Consider the following 21968-nt stretch of genomic DNA (forward strand, 5'->3'; position numbering starts at 1 on the left):
CGCGCGCTTTCCACCCGAAACAGTCAGCGCCGCCCGCCCCGCTTCCCAGTGCAGGCGATTGCTCTGCCTTCAAGCGACACAAGTGCCGTCCGTCCGTCCATCTGCCGCCCACATTAATGATACGCGGTTGCCGAGGCGGCTACTCCAACGCCACAAGTCCGTCCCTCCGCCCGCCCACCATTGCTATATAAACTGCTGTGCCGGCCATAGCCGCAGTCATCCGCATCCGTTCCCTTTCTCCTGTCCACACCACTACTGCCCACCATGGCTTCCTCGTGCTCCAACGCTCTTCGGGATGGGCGGACGACAGACCACAAGGAGATAGCAGCCATTGCTGCCAACCGGCTGGCCGACAAGCAGCCGAAGGACGACGATGTCCCTATGGAGAACATGGTAGTCGACGATCCGGCGCCAAACCCCTCCTCCGCGCCATCCTCGCTGATGCATTGCACCATGACCATTGGCGAGGCCCGTGCCCAATATATGGACAGTGTGAGGCAGATGCGTCAGGAGCAGTTCCGGGAGGCGCAGGCCGACGCCGCCTACAACCACCATCTCCTCGAGGAGCACCTGCAGGCGGAGGAGCAGATCGCCGCGGAGCGGGCGGAGCAGGAGGCGTTGCTCTACTCGTACCGCTCCGCCCGCAAGGGCCACCTCGAGTGCTGCGGTAGCGCATGCGGGTGGCGGAGGCTGCAGCCGCCTACAAAGAGGCTAGCAAAGAGGGCGATGAAGCGGGTGAGACGCTGTTTGGCGAGACCCAGGATGAGGCAGAGGACAATGCCGGCTCCGACGAGTCCCCGCTCCGCTGGCATCGACAAGGCCTTGCTCCGCCGAGGCCCCACGGCGCCAACAACGAGGCAGAGGACACCGCCGGCTCCGCCCCGCCAATAATGAGGTAGAGGAGATTGCCGGCTCAGCCGAGGCCCCACCCTGCCGGCAACACGGGGGAGGATTTCCATCGCTCCGCTGAGGCGCCGTCCGCCGGCAAAGAGATAGAGGACATCGCCGGCTCCGCCGAGGCCCCACCCCGCTGCCAACGAGGCCGCGCCACACAGAAAACAAGGAAGAGTAGAACACGGTAGGTTGCCGTCGCTCGGGTCCAAGTAAGGCCATCGCTGCTACCCTCATGTTGAAGCCAAGCTAGGCGGGTTGACCATTGACGGCCGGTTAGCTTCTTGGCGGCAACGTGGAGTCAGGGAGTTCTGCTGGAGAATAATGCTGCTTCTACTTAACTGCTGGTGCAGTTGGCTGACTGACACGTGGGCCCAATAGGCCACATGCCAGTTACGTAACTACACCTGCAGTTAAGTCACTAAAGCTTCTGTTCGGCTCAGCGGGACACAGGTGGGTAGCTTCGGTTAATTAATTATACCTCCAGCGCACCCCCTTTAGTTGAAGAATGTATGAAATGTAATGAAATCTGGCATGTTTATATGAAATCCGACCGTGTATGAATGAATTTATTTCGATTAGTTTGAATTCTTGTATCACTGGCATTGGATGAACATGCAAAACAATATGTACTAGCATTATTCCCAGGGTGATCACCTCGTTTGCAGCAGTTTCACATGTACTCCCTCCGGTCCTTTCTAGTCTGCATACAAGTTTTGTCTGCAGTCAAAGTATCTCTACTTTGACCAATCTTATACAAAAAAGTATGCACTTTCACAATGTGCGAAGTAAAAAGGAACAGAAGGAGTACAAAGAGTTTGAGTAGGTTTTTAGCGTTTCTGTACATTGCAATCAAACACACAGGCCTGGCAATTCATAGAGAACATTCAAAACAATCGATGATTATGCATCTCAGCGACTCACATGTCAGAGGCAATATTTACTTCACAACTAAAGAATAAAGAAAAAATTGATCGACGCTGCTGACAGCAAGGGCGTCCCATTCGAAAATATCAAACGCACGTCTTGCTAAAATCAATGAGCAAAATTTGACAAGGTTGTCCCATTCCAAAATATCAAATGCCTACAATTGTGGAATGGGCAGGGTTTGCCATCAGTTTGGACATTGACATGGCACCTCGTGCTAAATAAACCGGCTGTTCTTTTTGTGCAGTTCCACCAAAATCAACCAAATTCGCGCGTAGCTTGTATGATTTCGCCCTTATATGTTGTAATACCTTGAACTTATCGGCACCTCCTTTCTTGTGGTGGAATTGAATGATTCGATGTATTCATGAACATTTTGTGCAGTTCCCATTGAAATCAAGCTGAGCACCCCTGTTTGCACAAATACAAAAAAGTGATTAGTATAGAGCAAACTGTACTATGAATTGACAGTTTCAACAGGCACATACATGGTCCATGTAGAGCACACTTTTAGAAATATGGAACTCACCAGAAAGAATCCTAGAACAACATTGTACTCGCGCATCACATCAAAAAAATGGAGATTTTGTCAGTCCTTCTGAGATGAAGTTAGTTTGGTCTTGTGGGGAGTAATGTAACCATCCTTCAACTGCTCCTTCTGATGATAAGATAGACAGGGCTTCTTCATCCTGGCATAATCGGAACTAGTCACTTCACATACTCCATATTCTTCTTCAGAGGAAGATGATCCTATTATGCAAAGACAAGATGACTACTAAATGCTAGCATCACTGTTTGCTCGAAAGAAAGGAAAGGAAATATTTAAAACAGCACCGATGAAGCACTTCTCAAGGATAATACCACTTTTTCATGACAGTATCTAAACAGTAGCACAACACCAATAGAGATGACAAAGCTCAATCATATGGATGAAATCAGTGGGCGAGTAACAACCTTTGTCAGAAGGCTTATTGTGTAGAGCATACAGATGAAGCAATTCTCCGGAACCATCTATTGCAATCTACGATGGTGGCCATGCTTACTATATACTCCTCGATCAGTTTAATGTTTCCAACATCTTCTTGTGCAGTTCCACCAAAATATATGGTATCTTCAAAGAAGATCCCTGTTTGCACAAGTAGAGATAATTACATATTACATTAAGAGTGACATCGAATCAGTGGCAAAACAATTGCTTGTTCCAGCCATAGCAATAAATTAAGACGCAAAACTATATCATTACTTGTGTCATCACAGTTCCAGTGCTTCATTACAGCACCGGGAGTTGATTTTTGTTTTTCTTCCTGAGGGAGTCCTGGATTAGGGGGTGTTCGGGTAGCTGGACTATACCTTCAGCCGGACTCCTGGACTATGAAGATACAAGATTGAAGACTTCGTCCCGTGTCTGGATGGGACTTTCCTTGGCACGGAAGGCAAGCTTGGCGATGCGATATTCAAGATCTCCTACCATTGTAACCGACTCTGTGTAACCCTAACCCTGTCCGGTGTCTATATAAACCAGAGGGTTGTAGTCCGTAGGCAATCGACTCCGTACACAACAATCATACCATAGGCTAGCTTCTAGGGTTTAGCCTCCTTGATCTCGTGGTAGATCTACTCTTGTCCTACCCATATCATCAATATTAATCAAGCAGGAGTAGGGTATTACCTCCATCGAGAGGGCCCGAACCTGGGTAAAAAACATCGTGTCCCTTGTTTCCTGTTACCATCCGGCCTTAACGCACAGTTCGGGACCCCCTACCCGAGATCCGCCGGTTTTGACACCGACATTGGTGCTTTCATTGAGAGTTCCTCTGTGTCGCCGCCTTTAGGCCCGATGGCTCCTTTGATCATCAACAACGATACGGTCCAGGGTGAGACTTTTCTCCCCGGACAGATCTTCGTCTTCGGTGGCTTTGCTCTGTGGGCCAATCCGCTCGGCCACCTGGAGCAGATCGAAAGCTACGCCCCTGGCCATCAAGTCAGGTTTGGAAGCTTAAACTACACAGCTGACATCCGCAGAGACTTGATCTTCGACGGGCTCGAGCCATGGCCAAGTGCGCCGCACTATCTCGAGGGGCATGATCTAGCTCTACCCCTGGACAGTGTCCTGGAGGCCACACCCGCATCGGTTCCGACCCCTAACTCGGAGCCTATTGCGCCAATTGAGGATGAGCGGTTGGACATCACCTCGGGGGCTGCAATCCCGAAAGCGATCGAGCCGAACGCTAGCCCCGCACTCTGCACGACCCGTGACTCCGAGGATCCGGACTCCTCCCCGGACTCCGAACCCCCCGCGCCCCTGCCAATCGAATCCGATGGGGCGTCGATAATGGAGTTCACCACCGCAGACATCTTTCAGCATTCGCCTTGTGGCGATATCCTGAACTCTCTCAAGTCTCTCTCCTTATCAGGAGAGCCCTAGCCGAACTACGGTCAGCGAGGATGGGATACGGACGATGAAGAAATTCAAAGCCCACCCACCACCCACTTGGTAGCCACTGTCGACAATTTAAACGACGTGCTCAACTTCGACTCCAAAGACATCGACAGCATGTATGATGATGCAGGAGATACCGACGAACCAACGCCCATAGGGCATTGGACAACCACCTCATCTCACGATGTGTACATGGTGGATACCCCTAAAGGAAGCGACAATGAGGAAAAAGGGGATGGGACGGGAGATCGACCCCCCGAAAAGCAATCAAAGCGTCGGCGTAAACGCCGACCCAAGCCCCGCCTCGACAAAAACCCAGCCATAGAGCAGGACGAGCCGGTAGACGACGAGCAGGCCTTAGAGCAACTGTCCGAATAGGGCAACACGGATAGAGAAACCGAACATCCCTCCCCCGGCGAAAACGGCATTCCGGACGACCTCACGCCGAATAAACCTATGGAGCAGAAGAATCTCCACGAAAGGCTCGTTGCAACTGCAGGCAGCCTAAAGAAGCAGAAGCAGAAGCTAAAAACAGCGGAAGACGCACTCCGGATTAGATGGAGCAAAGTAATCAATACCACAGATAAGTACGGCGACAGTCGCCGCACTAAAAGCTATCCGAAAAGAAAGCTACTGCCTGAATTCGACAAAGAGGCCCTAGAGCCCTCGCATTCAAAAAATGAAAAAGCCACACGGTCGGATAGACGACCCCATAAAGCGGCAAGCGGCGCCGCACCTAAATCGGCATGCGACCCACTTAAGGATTCGCATCATGGCCCAGTCAGGTCCATTTATGGGCCAAGAAAGCAAGCTCTCGTAAGCAACGCTATGAAGCCATCATTAGAATCCGGCACACCCAAATACAGGGGCGCCGCACACCCCCTATGTTTCACCGATGAGGTCCTGGACTATGAATTCCCAGAGGGATTCAAACCCGTAAACATAGAGGCATATGATGGAACAACAGACCCTGGAGTTTGGATCGAGGAGGTGATCTCCACGCCATAAAATATCTACCCCTTAAGCTTAAAGGGCCAGCCCGGCATTGGCTTAAAAGCCTTCCCGAAAACACAATTGGAAGCTGGGAAGAGCTCGAGGATGCTTTCCGAGCAAACTTTCAAGGGACCTATGTCCGCCCTCCGGATGCAGACGATCTTAGTCACATAACTCAACAACCCGGAGAATCAGCTCGGCAGTTCTGGAATAGATTCCTCACTAAAAAGAATCAGATAGTCGACTGTCCAGACGCTGAAGCCTTAGCAGCTTTCAGGCATAACGTCCGAGACGAATGGCTCGCCAGACACCTCGGCCAAGAAAAGCCAAGAACAATGGCCGCACTAACAAGCCTCATGACCCGCTTTTGTGCAGGGGAGGACAGCTGGTTGGCAAGGTGCAGCCCCAGCGACCCAAGTACATCCGAAACTAGGGATGGAAACGGAAAACCGCGACGCAACAAGGACCGTCGCCGGACTAAGGACAAAAGTCCGAAGAGCACGGCAGTCAATGCCGGATTCAAAGGCTCACGACAAAATCAGGAAAAATCGCCCCCTTAGGATAACAGGGACGATCCATCCAACCTAAATAAAATCCTGGACAGGATATGTCAGATACACAGTACTCCCGGGAAGCCTGCTAACCATACCCATAGAGACTGTTGGGTTTTCAAACAATCCGGCAGACTCAATGCCGAACACAAGGGGCTCGGCACACCAAGCGAAGACGAGGACGAACCCCAAAAGCAGAGCACCAGGAAACAAAAGAACTTCCCACAAGAAATAAAAACAGTGAACTTACTTCACATAACAAAACGTGCGGCGCCCGTAAAGGTACGCACCACACGGCCCATCCCCAAAGGGTCCTGCCACTGGTTGTCAAAACCGATCATCTTCGATCAGCTAGATTATTCTAGGAATATCAAGAATGTAGTCTGGACTGCCTTGATACTCGATCCAATAATTGGCGGACTCCAGTTTTCAAATGTCCTTATGGACGGCGGCAGCGGACTAAACCTGATATATCAGGATACAATCCAGCACATGGAGATAAACCCAGCAAGAATCCGCCGCAGCAAAACCTCCTTTCAAGGGGTAACACCTGGTCCGGACACCCATTGTATGGGTTTTCTCCGGCTCGAAGTTATATTTGGCTCTGCCGATAACTTCTGCCGCAAAAAGCTGACCTTCCATATCATCCCGCTCTCAAGTCGCTATCAAGCACTACTGGGACGCGAAGCTTTCGCCCGCTTTAACGCAATACCACATTATGCATCTCTCACGCTTAAGATGCCCGGTCCACGAGGCATCATCTCTTTGAAGGGGAAGCACTAAAGTGCGCCTCCCCAAGCGAGGGACTGTGCGGCCGCTTTGTCAGCCCCATAGTAAAATGGCCTCACCGGCCAAAAAACTTCGAAAGAGGTCATTAAAGACCACGAACGCGGATAGACGAGTTCGGTACAAAATCATCACTGATACAAGCTTAGTGGCCATATACCCCCGCACTAGGGGCTCCATGCATATACAATAAGAGACAATAAAGCTCAATTTTATATATTTTACTTTACACTTTGTTTATTTTAAACTTTTGTTCAGTACGACCTGTTTTCAACTCAGTTCCTCTCTTTTACATATGAACGTCGTGCGGCGCCCGTCCAGGATATGGCACAACGGAGACACAGGCGCAGACGTGCAGTAGGGACCCGTCCTAAAGGATTCTCTTTAGATTAAGACCCCGCGTAAACCTTTTTTACTGTCTCTTGTTGCTACACATCCCCTGGTTTTTTCTGATATAACCAAGGAGGAGGCTGGCGTCTTGGCATGTGGCCACGTCAGAAATTTTTGCATGTACCTGGACACTAGGGGCTTTTTTAATAAAGAGTGTTGTTTCGCCCACACTCATAAAGACCGAACACCTTAGGGAGTGTTCGGCGTCGCGAGTTTTGGCATTATATGCATCAGCTCCGAATCATGTCTTTGGTCAAATGTTGGGTTTCCTGGCTCCTGAGTTCGGCTACCTTACGTTCCGCTCTATCGGCTAAGGTAGCACCAGGAGAACTACTGCGATTGTGCCCCCGGTTCGGCCGGGCGAGCACCTCAGTAGAGAAAGCCGAAAACTGACTATCATGATGTAGCGTGAGACTGGTCAGCCACTCGATGACCTATCGGAATCTATCGGATTCCTCCGCTTTAACGAAGGGCCGCTTCCCGGTCAGGCACATACGCGCCCCGAATTTGGATGAGCGCAGTTGCCACCAAGGAGCTACCTAAAGAGTCTCATTGTCAAACTCCTATGGCTAAGTGAAAGTGTTAAAGCATTATAGTCCGATTGCCTGGCCCACTACGCTATCACCTCCTTTGTAGGACCAAGACGTTGGGTTAAGTGTGAAAATGCGTCTTCTGCGAGCACCCCCGCACTATGTGCGTGTGGGCTGAAGCCAACGACTGCCATCTTTCAGATTCTATATATATATATATATATATCTTAAAACGGCCGCACAGGAGGTGTTCCCAATACTTGGAGGCACAAGTATAAAAAAAGGCCACTACAGTTTATCAAAATATTACTTTATAATTACATATGCTATCATAACATAGCATCTTTCGGGCACTGCGTCTCTATTACACGAGCGCCTTCAAGAACTTCCTGAAAATAGTGCTCGGAGGGTACTCGGCTTTTGTCCGAATCTCGGGACGCAACAACGGTGGTCTCCATCTCTGCCCAGTATGTCTTAAGACGGGCAAGAGCCATCCTAGCGCCCTCTATGCATGCTGACCTCTTCATTGCATTTATACGCGACACCGCGTCAAGGAATTGCTGCACCAAGCTGAAATAACTCTTCGGCTCTGATCTCCCCGGCCACAGGTGACCCATGACGTACTTCATGGCAAGTCCAGTCAACCTATTCAGTTCGGCCCATTGAGCCAAACGATCATCCACTGCCAGTGGACGCTCTGGATTGTGAAACTGCGACCAGAAAAGCTTTTCCACTTTGCGATCTTTCTGGTCTCGAAAGTGTTCGGTCGCATCAGTAGCACTCGCTGCCAAGTCCAGATAGGTATCCTCCACACTCCACATCCGGTCCAATGGAGCAAAGTTCGGATCACAAAATTTCCTTCACAGCATAAAGGGCTTTCCAGCCGCAATCTGTTCGGCCTGACGCAGCTCCTCCTTCGCAGCTCTCATCGCAGAGCGAGCGTCCTTGGCATCGGCAACGGCCTTCTCTAAGTCCGTCTGTCTCGCCCGGTCTTCTTTCTCAAGAAGTTTGCAACGGTCTGCAGCGCTCTTTAACTTCTCGGCCATCTCGGCCATCTCTTCTTTGCTTCGGCAGTGAGCAGCCTGTTCGGCTCTCAGCTCTTCAAGGGCCTTCTCGGCAGCCGCATCGCTTTTTCTGGCTTGCTCCTTAGCTCGGGAAAGTTCTGCCCTAAGATTCTCCACGGTGGCCGTACCATCTGCGTCAAGCACACACATTGTAAGACACTGGCATGAAGCTCCTCTTACCTGATGCCGCCCGAAGAATTACATACCTTGAGCCTCATCAAGCCGCTTGTTGACAAGCGCAATGTAGGCATCTGCCACGTCCAGTTGCCGCTTTAGTTCGGCTACATCATCAGTTCGGCTAGATTCCGGACACCTCGCCACCTACATTCAAAGGCGACATCTTAGACCTGGGATTATGGTCCTCTGCGTGCCATCATTTCTTGACAACGCGTAGAGTCTCAGGGGCTACTATCTACACAGGGCGCATCTTACTTATGCGCAACTGACAAAAGTGTACACGATCTAACGTACCTCAAAACCTGTCAGTAAAATTTTGACGGCCTCATGCAATCCGCTTTCTGCGGATGAAATCCTTTCAATCACCGTGCCCATCAACGCACGGTGCTCCTCTAAGATAGAAGCTCGCCCCAGCAGAATCTTTAGCTCCTCCGGCCGAGCACCAGACGGTGCCGGACTTGTCCTATGGCCTCTTTCGAAGGCCGCACGCGGAGAGCCTTGGGGGGCCACATAGCTATCTTCCGCCCCTGCCGGATTCAGAGAAACCCTCCGCGACGACACCTCAGGGTCGCCCGCCTCACTAGGCGGTACGGCAGGGGGAGGCATCCCGCTCTCCATCATCTCCGGAAGAAGATCCCCCGAAGAGGAGCTCTGCTGAGAAGGGCTGAGGTCCGAGCTACAAGGTAAAATTTCAGTTAATCTTCTCAGATATAAATCAAGGATTTCTTTCATCCCTCAAAAGGAAAACCTCTCTCTACTTATGGCTCGCTGGAGGGCTGATCCCTTTGAGGGCGTAGTTCGGCCGAGGAACTCCCCAGCGTCGGACCCTCTGACGAGGATTTTCTCCCCCGCTTCGGGGCCATGGTCTCCGGGTCGTCAGAGGCGGCCCTCTTCTTCCCCTTGGGAGAGGAATTGTCGGTTCCTCCCTTCGGAGCAGCCTCCTTCGAGGAGGCCATAGTTCCCTTGTCCTTCCCCTTACTTCCCTCCAAAGGCATTATCTTCAACATCCTGACAAGCTCGGGATCCGGCCTGGTTTCGGGAAGGGGAGCCGGACACCTGATCAACTTTGCCTTCGCTATCCACTCCTGTTTAAAAGGACAAATATTTTAGGGGCAAGTTTATGACGATTATATGGATAGTAGGTCCGGGCACAAGGTTACTTACTTCGGTATCCGGGCGATTGTAGCTTAGGCCTACGTCCTCGGTCAAATCCGGGCACATCATTTGTGATCCGAAGAACAGTTTATACATCTCCACGGGCGTTGTGCCCATAAAATGATGGAGAGCTCGTGGTCCCTCCGGATTAAACTCCCACAGACGAAGGGAGTGACGTTTGCTGGGCAGTGTTCGGCGAATCAGCATGACCCGCGTCACCTTGACCAGGTTGAGGTCTCTTTCTAAGAAATCCCTGATGCGGCCCTACAACAAGGGCATGTCTTTGGATAACCCCCAATCTAATCCTTTGTTGACCCATGACGCTAGCCGTGATGGGGGACCCGAGCGAAAGGCAGGAGGCGCCGCCCACTTGGCGCTCCTGGGAGCGGTGATATAGAACCATTCTCGTTGCCACAAGCGGAGCTCCTCTTGAAAGGAGCCCTCGGGCCATGGAGCATCAGCATTCTTACATATGACAGCGCCTCCGCACTCTGCGTGCCGTCCCTCGATCATCTTTGGCTCCACTGCAAAAGTCTTGAGCCATAATCCGAAGTGAGGAGTGACACGGAGGAACGCTTCGCACACAACGATGAATGAGGAAATGTGGAGGATGGACTCCGGAGCTAAGTCATGAAATTCCAGCCCGTAATAAAACAGCAGCCCCCTCACGAAGGGATCCATCAGGAAGCCTAACCCCCGAAGGAAGTGAGACATGAACACTACGCTCTCACCGGGCTGTGGACTGGGAATAGCCTGCCTTTGAGCAGGCAACCTATGCGAAATTTCGGCGATCAAGAACTTAGCCTCTCTCAACTTTAGCACGTCCTCCTCCATGGCATCCATCGGCCTTGAAGGTCGGAACCGGACATTTTCGAAGGTCCGAAGCGCCTGGAATCTGGAGCCTAGGGTGTTGGAACTCGAGGTGACGGGCGAACTCGTTTGAGATTGGAAAAAGGAGTAAGGCCTTGGTCTCTTTATAAGAGGTTGAATACCAGGAGCCCTCCCCGTAACCGTTTAGGACTCGCTTTTAATCGAGAAAACATGCTAACGGGCATGATTGGGTTACGCACGTCCGTATTGATGAGAATCCCATAAAAGGGGGGCACACGATCTCTGCTTTGACAAGACGTGCCAAGGAAACTGCCTTGCAAAACACGCTGAGGTGGAAAAGTGAAAACAATTCAAGTAAAGGACTTGGCTGTAGTGTGATGACGCACTGCGGAATACGTCAGAAGATTTGATTTGTGTTAAAATTATTCTCTCTATGGCAATATGTGGAAGCTTATTTTGCAGAGCTGGACACTACTCTTGGTGTCTACAATCTTCTATGAAGGACTTGGAGGAGGAACCCGCCTTGGAATGTCGAAGACAATTTGCGCGCCGGACTCGTCGTCATTGAAGCCTGGTTCAGCAGCTACTGAGGGAGTCCTGGATTAGGGGGTGTTCGGGTAGCCGGACTATACCTTCAGCCGGACTGCTGGACTATGAAGATACAAGATTGAAGACTTCGTCCCGTGTCCGGATGGGACTTTCCTTGGCGTGGAAGGCAAGCTTGGCGATGCGGATATTCAAGATCTCCTACCATTGTAACCGACTCTGTGTAACCCTAACCCTATCCGGTGTCTATATAAACCGGAGGGTTGTAGTCCGTAGGCAATCGACTCCGTACACAACAATCATACCATATGCTAGCTTCTAGGGTTTAGCCTCCTTGATCTCGTGGTAGATCTACTCTTGTACTACCCATATCATCAATATTAATCAAGCAGGAGTAGGGTATTACCTCCATCGAGAGGGCCCGAACCTGGGTAAAAAACATCGTGTCCCTTGTCTCCTGTTACCATCCGGCCATGACGCATAGTTCGGGACCCCCTACCCGAGATCCGTCGGTTTTGACACCGACACTTCCCCTTGTTCTTCCCCTTCATCACTTGGTTCAATAAAAAACAAGCTTCGCCTTCAATGTAATATTTGGCATGTCAATTAGGGAGCACAACTATAGTAATAAACTTAATTTTCTGATGAAAGTGGCAAAATACAGGCCAACAGTTGTGAAATATCCTTATCTTACCTCAATGGGATATTATGGTGCACATACAGATTGGAAGTCTTGTCTCCATTTGTGTAGTTCACTAAAATCAAGCAACATTATCATACAAGTAGCACAACATATGAATGCACACTGCAGAATCATGTGAAAGAAGGCTAGTACTGACCTCTCATGATGCGGAATTCAAACAACTCACAAGAAGAAGATCTGAACCAAATTTGCCTTAACGGATAGGAAGTAAGATCTCCTCTTGTGCAGTTCCACTAAGATCAAGCAATCAAGCAACATTGTCGGTGTGACATTTTGGTTGAACTGCACAAAACACTCTTAAAACAAAAGTGTTTTGTGCAGTGCAACAAAAGGTCACAATGGCAACGAGGTGAAGCAGATAACCCTGTTTACACAGAGGTGCAAAGGAAACAATTAGTGGTCAATAATGGTGGATGACACAGAAGCCAACAAAAAGAAGCATCTACCTTATCTAAATGGGAAAGAAAGCAAGACAGTAGCATTTCTCAAAAGGTGGCATTGATTAATATTAACATAGAGATTATATTAACAATAAAATTCGTTAAACATGTAATTTGCTTTTAACTGTGGCATTGCATCAATTTTCTAGTGCCATTATTAGAGGGTGTTTGTTTACAGGGACATTTTGGTGTAGGGACTAAAAAAACTCCATGTCACTCCCATCTAAACCAAAGAGGAGGGACTTTTAGGGACTAAAAGTGGGCATTTGGAACTAAAGAAAGAAGACCCCGAGGGAGTCTTTTTGGGACTTTTTCCAATAGTTGCCCCTGCCACGCATCGCACCTTGTCTCTATTAGTTCATTATTAGGGGTAACATGGTCTTTTAGCATGTCATTTAATAACCTCTAGTCCATGTTTAGTCCCTGGAACCCAGCAGGTAGGGACTAGGGAGTTTTTAACCAAACAGGGCCTTAGATTAACAACAACTAATGAGTTGCACGGGACAGTGGACACACCAGCACCATGTGCATCTACCGATGTACTGTGGTCATGCACAGTGTGTTGCGACAAAGAATAAGCAACCAAGGAGCATATTTGTGTTGGTCCCAGTTTTGTTATCTTTAGACGCCTTTCCCTATGTGAGCGCAGAAAATCTAGTCCTACGCAAACTCTACAGCCTTGTCCCTTCCTTTCCATTTTGAACTAGTACTTTCGCCCCTTCCTTTCCTCTTTGAACCACGTCCTATATTTATGCGATACAACTTTCCCCACTACTTTCCCCCATTCCTTTCCTCTTTGAACCAAGTCCTAGATTAATGCTATACAACTTTCCCCCTTCATTTCCTCTCTGAACCACGTCCTAGATTCATGCTATATACAACTTTTCCCACTACTTTCCCCCACTCCTTTCCTCTTTGAACCACGTCCTAGATTCATGGTATACATGCAGCTAGAGCAATGCATGTGGAGTAAGTAAATTATACCTTAAGGTTCTTGGGGCGTGGTTCGGTGGGCGACGGGACGGCGGCGAAGAAGAAGGGGTCAGAGGCCCTCCCGCGCCACCGCTGGGTGGAAAGTGAACAGCTGCGCCGGTAGTCCCTCGCCGACGGCGACAACATTAAGCCTCCTTCCCTTCTCGGCGGACGGATCCTGCCGGCTCTTTGAGTAGAAGTGAGGGGAGAGAGAGGCCAACGATGTCTTGATTAGATCTGGAGAGGGCGAGAGAGTGTGAAGAGAGCAACTACAAGCGCTGAGGCTCCAGCGGGAGAGGGTGAGAGAGTGAGCGAACAGGCTAACCAACTACACAACCCTCCCGTTATGTTCAACGGGAGGGAAATAACCTTTTATACATTCCTGCATTCGTGTGACAAGCATGCCGTGTTTTTTTTGTGTGTGTGGGAGTCATTGAGATTTCAATCATAATCGTGTCATGTGGCTTTGGTGGTAAGACTATCCACAGTGGTGCAGAAATAATGCAGCCTTAGTCACCTTACCTCTCTCCATGTAGTACGTTGGGTCCCACCAGTCAGAGGGTGAAACAAACAAATTAATAAGAAAAATGAAAAGCACCAGCGGTGTATCTTACCTCACACATCTCGCTACTGCTCAGGAACACTGTCCAATTGATCCCTCTGTTCGCTCACATAGTATTTTAAGTGAATCCTTATTATAACATGCACACAAATTTTGGCCACTTGTATTCGACTTAAGTCAGTGTGCCACCATATCTCGTATACTTACTACTCCCTCCATCTAGGTGTAATAAGTCACATTAGAAGGTGCAACGGGACCAAGGTGCGTGTGTGCGTGCATGTGTGTGTGTGTGTGTGTGTTTAACACCATGTGGGTGTTAGAGAGAGCGACAGATTGACCTACTCCTACAGAGAGATGTTGTGTAGTGTATGATTTTAGGCGCGAGAGTCGGCGCATCCTCTCGTTTTTGAGCGTGTCCGGTAGGGACATGCGGACAGCTGCCACGCCCTCTCCTGACTAGCCTGGCCCACCCAAAGGCCCTCCATCGCCCGCGCGCGCTTCTCGCTCGAAACGGTCAGTGCCGCTTCGAAGAATCGGTGCCGCATTCATGCCCGGGCAGAGCGGACGCGACCTCTCACTGGCGCAAGAGTGATGGTTGCTTTGTCCGTCCAACTTACTGCTAGGTCTATGTGATTTGACGGCTCATTGGTCTTTATTACTGAGGTGGTAGGACTGCTGGATGTCCCACGCTTTCGGCGAAAGGAGGTATACTACTACTAGATTACAATTTTCTCCATTCTTACAGCGGAGGCGTGCAAGAGCAGTGAAAACACACAGCCTCAGTGATTACATGGCCCACCTCACACTATCACTGTGCGACACCTAACTCTTTACATAGTACTCCCTCCGTTCCTAAATATTACTAGATGAGTCCCCACGCGTTGGCGCAGAACAGTGGTATATCTCTCTGCGCAAAATTATTGATTTCATAGAACAAAAAATAACTCTATAACCGCATGACAAATGTGGTAGCCAAACTAAATAAACTCCCATCATCATTTAGATCATCCCACATAAGGAAAAAAGATCAGCCAACTCCAGTAGTGGCGGAGCTACAATGAATTTTCTGGGCGGGCCAAGCCAAAGGCCACCTGAAACTTTACCCTTGTAGACCAATTTTACCCTTATACTTTAGTGTTTTGGGCTCATGCTGGGCGGGCTATGGCACTGTTTTGTTCATACGTAGCTCCGTCAGTGCAACTCCTACTACATAATGGGATTATATTTTTCTTTTTGACATGTTAATGGGACTTAAAAGCTCACTTACATGCATGTTACCGCTGCATGCTTGCATGCAGACATGTTGATGTGATTTAAAACCCACTCACATGCATGTGGCACGGTATTTCTGCATGCTTGCATGTGGCTTAGTGCGGAGCCTCTCAACGTCAAGATCAGACGACTATTATGGACTGATTTACTTCATCTAACGGCTACATCAATTTTGATGACATGGCTCAAGGAGAGGATAGAGAATTCCTAGTAGTGGGGGCTAGCTATTACTAGTAGATATAAGTCTTTGTAGAGATTCCACTACATACAGAACAAAATGAATGAATCTACACTTAAAATGCATCTATATACATCCACATGTGGTTCATGGTGAAATCTCTACAAAGACTTATATTTAGGAACAGAGGAAGTACTAGTATAGTATGTACTGTAATTTATTAGTGAGATAAATTTGTACAATGCTATGAATCTTCCAGCTTCTGTTACATGTATCTTGCGTCCAAGGTTGCCCGTTGCAACATTTCATCAAATACAAAGGAGACTAACATGCATGCTATTGCATCTCAATGATTAACAGATCATAGCAAATATGTACTCCCTCCGTTCCAAAATGAGTTTCTCAACTTTGTGCAAACTTTAGTACAAAGTTGTACTACTACTAAAGTTGACACTTATTTTGGAACAGAGGCAGCTAAAGAAAAAAAACGATCCATGCAGTCCCTAGCCCTTGAACCGTGAACCCTGACCAGGCTTCAATTTGCTAGCAACGTTTGAGCTTCCCAATAAATGAAGTTTGCAACCTTTTGACCATCGGGTCATTTTGTGCAGTTTCACCAAAATCGAGATGAGCATCCCTGTGGCAAAGAAATTGAACAAGCATGATTGGAATAAGATTACTGGGACTAGTTGATGAGACATAAACTCATCACAAATACAGTACGTAGAAGCCAGTAGTGGTATGTGCGGGGCAAAGAAGTAGAGAAATATCCACAGGGAGTGATGTGGGCAGCTGGAGTAGTGGTGCAAGCCGGCTGTAAAGGGAGTTGTACCTGAGGGACGTAGCTCAACCTTGAGGAGGGCGGCGGGAGGCGGCAACTGCCCACGTCGCGGCAGTGAGCAAGGGACGAAGGCAACCTCACTAGCTTTGTGAGAGAGAACGGCGGGGACCCCTGATCGGGACGTGCCGACAGTGGGTTTTCACCGTCGGCGACGGCCACCGCATCTACACTAAGCATCCACCCCTTCCCCAAGCAGACGTGATCCGCCGGGATGTTAGAGATGTGTCCACAGCCGTTTTGTGCGAGAGAGTGTGAAGAGAGTAACCCCAGCAAGCAACCGTGTAGGCTGGCCCGTCCTGACTATGTACTCCTTTTCTCTCCATATGAACCTATCATATTGCATACGTGCCACTAAAGAAAACAAAACTTTATTTATAAATGACGCGGCACCTACTACTCGTTCTCCTATAACCTTGCGCTTGGCATCTCCAAAATATTGACCTTGCGATTGGCTCTTCGCCTCTTCGAGAAGTCGAGCAATAATGGTAGTGCAGTATATATCGTTCTGGCTATATGAGACCGAATGAATTGCTGCATGTCCACCATGTGGGCGAGGGTCGAGGGGCGAGGGAGAGTGCTACATACAGAGAAAAATGAGTGAATCTACACTCTAAAATACGTCTATATACATCAGTGTTTGGAGTATGTACTAGTAGTTCATATTGAAATCTACTAAAGGACATATATATTCCAAACAATATGATATAATCTCTATAACCAAGGTAGTAGGGACGAGGAGTAAACGGAGGGAGTAGTAAATTTTTCTCCTCGTCTTGCGAGCCACCGAGCGCATGGGCGAGGGAGCGGGCGTAAGGCGTAGTAAGTAAGCTTCACCTCATCCTGCGAGCCACCGCGCCCGTGGGTGGGGGAGACGGCATACTAAGCAAGCTTCTCCTCCTTCTGCGAGTTGACGGGACAAATCAAAAGTACTCCAGTGTATAGAGACTTGCCTCTAAGGTAGGCCCCACATGGTTTGCCTCTTTTTTTTAACATAACACGTCAAGTCACAATTTGTTTGTTCACCCGTGGTAGACGATCCTCCCTCCACCAAGTGGACACGTGCCAAATTACCACGTGGGCTGCTTTTTTTGTACAGAAATGAGCTCCACCGTGTACCCGCGCGGGTGTGGTTGGGAAAGAGACGGGAGTACGTGCGTCGTGCATGCACCTCTTCTCTTCGTGCACGTCCCCCACCTACGTGGGTGTGTGTGAGAGATACAAACCGCGTTCGTGAGTGTTTTTTGTTTTGGGGTGTGATTTCGTGAATTATTTGTGGGAATATGTGTCGACGACATCTCAAACAAAATTTTGCATGCAATGTGTGTGAAATGGAGGCCTATCCATATCATACATAGAGGGCTGGGAAGCCACGAGAAGAGAGGGAGGGGTCATAGCTATCGATAGAGTCGAAGAGAGGATCAAGTGGGTGGGTGCGAGATCGATGAAGAGAGCCATCGAAATTATGTGTGTGTGTGTGTACAAGTCAAAGATATAGGGCGACTGGCCTACCGGAACGTTAGAGGTCACACATCAAGTTTGTGTGTGGCAGGGAGACATGACTAGAGCGCTCGATGTATCGGTCTGTGTGGGGGGCGAGGGGGTGGTGGGAGGGGTAGGCAGAGGCCTAACTATAGAGGTAGAACGACTCGTATATGTGTTGAGAAGGAGAGACCCAGCTATGTCTTGAGGGAGATCGATCGGCATCCATACATAACTGAAGGACGAGAAATATGATGGGAGAGAGAGAGGAGAGAGAGAGGGAGGGAGAGGGAGGGAGAGGGGTAGAGTGCTGGATGGGTGATGGAGTTGCTTCTCAAAGATGGTGGGAGAGGCCTACTAGATAGACTGAGGGTGGAACTGCAATGTTATCAATAAGAGTGGGGATGTGTTTCTGTGTGTGCCTGTGCGTGATAGATCTATCGGGACGCATCCATGGATGATGAAGGGGAACCATGTGTTTGGTAAGCAAACCTAACTAGATTGGTATATCCATTGTTGTTTGTCGGAGGAAGGGAGAGACACAACTAATGAGGTAGATCGATTGACATGTGGGTAAAAACGAGTTATAAGGACCTAGCTAGCTATATGTATAGCGAGAGATCGGTCGGCGTACGTCCATTTGTTAGAGGCAAATAAGGCCCAGCGAGACAGATAGACAGAGAGAATGGAGCTAGGAGGTGGTGTGAGAGGCCCAACTACTAGCTAGATAGGGGGAGGAGTGTGCGGTTGTGAGAGCGATGAAAAGAGGGGCGAGAGTTTACACGTGTGTCTGACCGTATGAGAGACATGAGGCAAGGACACATAAAGGAGGAGATTGAAGGTGTGTTTGTATGTTGTAGGCAGGCATCGCTGGAGAGTTTATCGATTGGTGTGTGTCGTAAAGGAGTTGTGGAGACTCTGGGAGAACGACCTAAAGAAAAAAATGAATGTGCCCGGTGGATAGAATGCCGAGGGAGGGGGAGGGCGAGGAGGGCGTGTGCATGCACGAGAGAAAGTTAGTGGTAGCTACAAAGGTTAGAGGATTGTGTGGGTGTAAGAGACTAACAAAGATCATAATTTGATATGAAAGCGGATTCATATATTTGAATAGGAGATCATAGTGTTTTAAACATTGCATGCATGAATATAGCGGTGACACACGTGCTGTGCACATGTTATACCATAATGTGATAATGCATGGTGTTTGCAACTCACAGCTAAATGCCAAACAATCTAAACCATACTATACATCAAACAATCTCACATTTTATTTGAATTTGTGATAATGTGTGGCGTTTGCAGCTTACAACTAAATATCAAACAATCTAAACAATACTATATATCGAACATTCTCACATTTTATTTGAATTTGTGGTAATCTGTGGTGTTTGCAACTCACATCTAAATACTTGTAGGCGTAGGGGGCGGGTCACCCATACATAATGTGATAAACACATTATACATATGATACATGGTTTAGATTATGAAGATCTAGCTAGAGCTAGAAATGTAATGTGATTTGAAATCAAAATAAAGTGGATTCAAAAAATCTAGTTCGAGTTCATATAGTACACAAAGTTCATATGTAACTCGAGACTAATCATGTGGTGTGCTGTGAAGATAATACACAAACGATGGTTTAACTTGACAATAATGATGATTGTAGATCTTATTAAAATAGAGAAACGAATTCAAATGCTTTGACTTCACAACAATCATTACTGTAGATCTTATTCAAATAGAGAAACGAATTCAAATTTAGTTGATATTGAAGCGGTAGTATATACGTTTGGAATGCACTAAAACGTTCATTTGAGTAGTAGGTTGCATGCATTATACACGTAGCGAAATATTTTAATTGAACATAACATGAATTCAAAGTTTTGAATGACATTTGTAGGGCGCATTAATTTGGTATAGTACACGTTAGGCTTGTCCGGAAATTTCAACCCGCGCCTTGTTAGCCCGAAATATTTAAGATATATCTTTGTCTCGTTGTGCTCCGACAACTCCCTCCATCTCAACCCGCGCCTTGCTATTCCGAAATTACAACACGCACGAAAACTCCCACCTCCCGTGAAATCCCGACACGTGAAATGCCCGTGGTACCCCTGAACCGAAAGAACCACCTCAAATCGGTGGGGGTACTTTCGTAACTTACCCCACATTTCGGACAAGAACGTCTCTAAGCCATGGTTACCCACTGCCATCCCATCCGCCCACCCATTCGTACACCGAGGCCGCGAAAACCCGCGACGAAACCCCACACCCTGCTCCGTCCGCCGCCCAGCCGGAGCTTCTTCCCCGACGACGTCGTCCATAGCAACACCTCGACGTCCCACATCCACCGTACCGGAGGAGGATCCGTCGTCGATATCATCGTCCCGCCGGTTCAGCCACCCCGTCCTCCACCTCCAAGGAGCTGCCCAAATGTTCCCCTCGTCTTTCGTGCCACCTCCATTCCCACACTGCCGTCTTCACCTGAACCACCGGAAGAGCATCATCATCACCGTTTCCTCGGATGAAGCTGCGGCCTAATCGGTGCCACCAAAGAGGGTGTACACTAATCGCTGCATTTTCTTCTTGATTCGATCTCACGGTGCTGCCGGCGCTCGGTCCCGAGCCACACGGCGCGGCTCCATCCACGGCGGCATCGCCGGCCACTTCCTCCACGGCGTCGCTCCCTCGGCGGCGACATCCACATCAGTAGGACCTGCTGCTGCTTTAGCTCTCGCTCGTGCTGCTGCTTTGCTCTTGCTCTCGGTCCCCTGCCTGGTCTGCTCTTGCTATTGCTCTTGCTCGCGCTGTTGCTCTCGCTCTTGCTCGCGCTGCTGCTCTCGCTCTTGCTCTTTCTTGCGATGCTGCTCTGATTTAGCTACCCTTCACTCCGATGCCGCCAGGGTGAAGGAAGAACCAGCCGCAGCAGGGAGGGGGGCTCGCCGGAGAGGTACCCCACTATCTGTCTTAGGGTTCAGGATGGGGGCGGTGGTCGCCGGCGGTGGCGAGGCATTGGCGGGGCGGTGGCGTGGGGATCGCCGGAGAAAAAACTCGGCACAGGGGGGCCTAGAGGGATGGCCGGGGCGGCGGCGGACCGGCGGTGGGGAGTGTTTTCGGGGCGGACAGGGCGGCGCACCGCGGGCGGCGGGGGGCTGCTGTTTGGCCGGCTCAGGGGGGTGGAGGTTGAAGATGAACTGCAGGCCCTAGATTTCGTATCCAACGGCTGCAAAATCAACTGACCAGAGATGAAAAAGTCAGTCGACCTACGTGTAGCCTCACCTTGCTAGTGCGTTCAGTTTCGACAGCAAAATTCAGTTTCGACAGTTAAGTTCAGTTTCGACAGTTAAGTTTAGTTTCGACAGTTAAATTCAGTTTCGACAGTTAAGTTCAGAGATGAGCGGCTGATGTATTTTACATCTAGCACTTTGTGGTTATGTATTTTATGTCATGTATTGGAGATGCTATTAGAATTCCACTCAGGTTAACGTTGTTCGTTGTCTCTCTTGTCCTGCTTCAGCCTCGGCGTCGTACAACTCACCGGAGCTGCTCCAACGACGAAACCCTCCATCACAGCGCAGCAGTACCTCGGGCTCCATCTCCAGACGCCTAAGATCTTCCCCTCCTCCGATAGCCAAGTCAGCCAGAGCATCCTCACCGGCCAACCCAATCACGCTGAGATCGACATGGTTTCGCCAAAGAGGTTGTACACTTGTTGCATCTCTTTTTTACTCTACATGTTATATATATTGTCCACTGAGCACACAGATTTGTTCCTTTAGTGTCTCCTTGAAAGAAAAAACGTAGGAGTTTTAATTTTCACTTGTCCTCCTTTTCAAATTCCTATTCATGAAGCACAACACTAAGAGATAGTAGCATAATAGTATTATAACTGTACATTTTCTTGTGGTTTGACTTAATCTCACCATGCTTCTTTGCATTCTGTGATCTTCTAATTGTTGTGAATCAAACACCTAGATTGGCAGAAATCCTGTGTTTTTAAATTCTCTGTTTTGCACGTGCATTCCTATCCTATTCATGTCTATTTCCTATCCCTGCATTGTTGGAATCCTCCAATTCAAACGAGCCCTTACAGAATTACTTCTCTTACAGATAGTTGTCAAAGAAAACCTTGCGTGGTTTGTCCCGCTCCTGCTGCGCCGTCGTCCACCCCAGCTCAGCTGCTCCAATGACAGAAGGGTCCAGCACAGCAGGGATCCGGCCTCCAGACTGTCTTTCGCCGCCT

General features: G+C 49.0%; 1 pseudogene; it reads left to right on the top strand.

Moving 5' to 3' along the window:
• Positions 1 to 264: 264 nt before the first annotated feature.
• Positions 265 to 21968, top strand: part of LOC125519121 — a 44111-nt pseudogene continuing 22407 nt past the window's right edge.

Source organism: Triticum urartu, chromosome 7, assembly GCF_003073215.2.
Source record: "Triticum urartu cultivar G1812 chromosome 7, Tu2.1, whole genome shotgun sequence".
NCBI classification, from domain to species: Eukaryota; Viridiplantae; Streptophyta; class Magnoliopsida; order Poales; family Poaceae; genus Triticum; species Triticum urartu.